This window comes from Cystoisospora suis, assembly GCF_002600585.1.
Source record: "Cystoisospora suis strain Wien I chromosome Unknown contig_717, whole genome shotgun sequence".
In the NCBI taxonomy this organism is placed as follows: Eukaryota; Apicomplexa; class Conoidasida; order Eucoccidiorida; family Sarcocystidae; genus Cystoisospora; species Cystoisospora suis.
The window spans coordinates 552-3,949 of record NW_027153518.1 but is presented as its reverse complement, the minus strand read 5'-3'; the positions used below and the strand labels follow the sequence as shown (position 1 = coordinate 3,949).

At 44.9% G+C, this 3,398-nt stretch overlaps 1 protein-coding gene across 1 annotated transcript in view; it reads left to right on the top strand.

Moving 5' to 3' along the window:
- The window catches only part of CSUI_001794 (uncharacterized protein), an 8,604-nt gene extending 7,127 nt beyond the window's left edge, over positions 1–1,477 (top strand). The window contains exons 5-6 of the mRNA XM_068061998.1: positions 174–808; positions 1,430–1,477. The gene's annotated coding sequence lies outside the window, so the exon portion shown is untranslated. The remainder of the gene's footprint in view (positions 1–173; positions 809–1,429) is intronic.
- Positions 1,478–3,398: the final 1,921 nt, after the last annotated feature.

Below are 3,398 nucleotides of genomic sequence, written 5' to 3'. Positions count from 1 at the left end.
TGATCTAGCTGCTACTAGCCATCGATAATGATGAAGTAACTGCAAGACATGAGGACATGATGTAGAAGCTAGTGATTTCTCTCAGACATGTCTTTCTTCATTTTTTTCGCGACGTGTGTATACCTATACATTCAACCCCAGGCAGGCGTCGTCTTTGTTCTTTCTTTTCATAGACTCTTCTCCTCGAACAGCAGCTACTACTACTACTAATACTCCTACTACTACTGCCTCATTACCGACACTCGGCGTAATGAGAGGGAGGAGAACAAGGAGTGGACGTTGTATTGTGTTAGGAAAACTCCGCAAGTGAGAGAGAAGAGACAGAAAAAGAAGAGGTGTCAGAAAGAGAGAAAGAAGAGAGCAAAACAAGAGAAGAAAAGAACGGCGGTTTACTTCTTGTCTCTGTATTTCACCCCGAGAGATCACTGACATCTCTTTTCTTTCCCTTTCTGTAGAAGAGGTTTTTATCCATCGACCAATTAATTGATCGTCTTTCTTGCATTCGCTTTCTCTATCCGTCTTGGGACTTCACTGCGATACCATTCTTTCTTTCCCCTTTCTTTGAATGTACAGAAGTTTCACTCCTTTCTTTCTCTCTTTCCTTCGAACGGACAGATGAAATAGTAATGATGACTGGGGTGTATTGTGAAGAAGATCATGGATTGCTTTCTTCTTGTGTACGAGACGACGCCCTTCCGGAAAGAAAAAACCTCTCGGTCTGTATACTCGTGGTACGGCTGCTCTAAAAGATGATGATGAGTTCCTTCTTGTTTCTCTAAAAAGAGAGAAAGACGACAGGTCTTCTGAAGTAAGAAAGACACACTCATTCCCTTCAGTTCAGTTGAGAAATCAAAGAAGAGAGAAATTAACAAACTTGGCGTTTGTTTATCATTCACCAAGCAGAATTTGACATCTCTTTCTTCCTCGCTTTCTCTCCAAGACTCATTTCACGAGGCCCCATGACGTATCGTCTCTCTTTTTACCGTTCCTGCGACTGTCTTCTTTTGTGCTATCAAAGTTTGTCTAGAGAAGTTAGAAACGGACACGTAGAAGTGACAGAGAAGACTGCGGTTCTTCTTCCGAAAGGCTCTTGTTGAGGATGATGAATGAGAGGGAGAGGCAGACTCAGATGCCTATGATGATGGTATGGTAAGAACCTAAGACGAGTGACTTTCTAATTGTGTAAAACAGAATAAAAGCGTCGTCTTGTTAAGAGGAAGAGGATTCTTCATGGACAAGAATCCGAGTGACTATCAACAGTTTCTGTTAACAGATCGAGGAGAGAGATTCTCGTTCAATAGTAGGAAAAGCCTCGTGTTCAAGAAGGAATTGGATAGAGAAAAGGAAGAGACATCAACAAAGAGAGAAACGCAACAATACACACGAACTCTGGAGGATTATTTCCCTGTCGTTTTGCTTCTTTCTCTAGGCTCTTTTTCACGTCAGGGTTTACTTCGTGCGAGACTCTCTTCCGATAGATAGAAGATGATATCTCCGATTTTCTTTCACTGACATAAAAGTAGCTATCCTCACAAGAACAAGGAAGTCTACTTTTTCCCTTCGGCGGGAACGGACGTCCGTTCTCTCGATCACGAAGACGGTGTGAAGACCAGACAAGATCAACAAGAGGGAGTAGAAAAGAGCCGATCGACGATGCTCTAGGAGAACCACTTGCTCGTCAAACGATTCGCATCCCCTTCGGCTAGATCTGTCTCCTTCACATCAGAGAAGTGCTGACTTGTCTGAGAGCGGTTAGTCTCATGTCTTAGGACCGGCGACCGGGAGGCGAGGAGCACAGATCGAGACAATAGGACCACGTATGGCTATGGTAATCCATATATACATACTCGTGCATATTCATATATACACACATATTCATACGTAGATACCTTTTCCACAGTCGAAAGATATGTATGAGCCCTTCAAGAAAGGAGGAGAAGCAGGAGTATAAGGAGTCTGAATAAGAAAAAGGCTCTGTCAGCTTGGAGGAAAGAGGTTCAGAAAAGGGAGATAACTACGGATCACTACAGCACATTTGTGAAAGGAAGTCGGCGCCTATACCCTCCTTGTCTGTTGGGAAAGTTCCAAGACGAAGAAAAAAACAGTTTGGAGTGGAGGTAGGCTTTCCGTATGTTGAGTGTACACGTGAAAGAGAAAGAAGAGAGAAACTGGCTCTCCCATCTGGCCATCAGGAGACCTTCTACATTTTCTTCTATTCTGTCCTTCTCTTGTACTTTACCGATGATCGTGGGACAATCCACTGCCTGTCTAGCAACGCATCTGTACAATCTCGGCGGCAGAGAGAGATCATATCGACGAACTTCTCCTGTATTCATCCATGAGAAAAAGAAGGAGGAGCGAAAGCTACGTGAGGCGTCTCAGCGGAGAGAATGTCACTTGTAGGTACCGTATCCCGGGAGAAACAATTCCGACTAACGTCGGCAACAAGTACCGTCGTTCCCTACGACCGCCCAAGCGGCGTCACGAAGGAGACAGAGTGCAGGGTACGTTAACTGATCCTAAATCTAAATCCAACAAGGAGTGTATGATACAGCACAGCGCAGTTTCAGGTTCACTCTAACCAGAGAGGCAGGGTGCTTACGAAATGATAAAGTAACCGGGAGTGGGGAGTCTTGTACGTAGAGAAGAGGTAGGCAGCAGATCAAGACAGCAAGTCTAAGAGAAAGAAAGGTATTTTCTCTTCGTTTCATTGAGACCGTGATTAATTCGTCATTCCACTCGTACTAACGTCACGATTGTTCCTCCTCATGGCTCTGTGTAGGAAGTGAGCCCGTATGGCGAGTTGTCTTGCGTCTGTCCCCCTTCTGCGGTGTACATACACCCGAGAGGGTTGGATGAGACGACGTGTGACGTCGATGCTCCACATCCAAGTTGCAGCATGCAAGTAGTTCATTTTTCTTCCGAACACCTTTTTCCCCTCTCTCTATTCCTCTTCTCTTATCAGGGTTCCTATAGCTCGTCTTTTCCTCTTCTCTTTCTCTGCTACCTTTACTCTTCTGTCCTGCCGGATTGATATCTTTCTCCCTGTCTCTCTCAACTCACAGGACGGCCGTGGTGCAGAGAGGCAGATCACTGCTCGAAGCTGTTGCGTGGGAGAATCATTTCTCGTCTTTTTGTCTTTGGTTTAAAGTTTCTACCAAGCACAATTCGATGGCAATTGTATAGACTCAACGCTCGTCTCACTTTTCTCCTCCCATCCTCCTCCTCGTATTGATTGAAATGGATGTATGAAAAGCAACGAAGCGGCGGCTCTACTGCAACAGTTTTACATCCACATCTGCCTCTCTGTTCGTGTCCGTCTCCTTTCAGTTCCTCTCTAGTCGATTGCTGTACACCGTCTACGTACTCTGCCAATATCTCTATTCGCACACATAAAT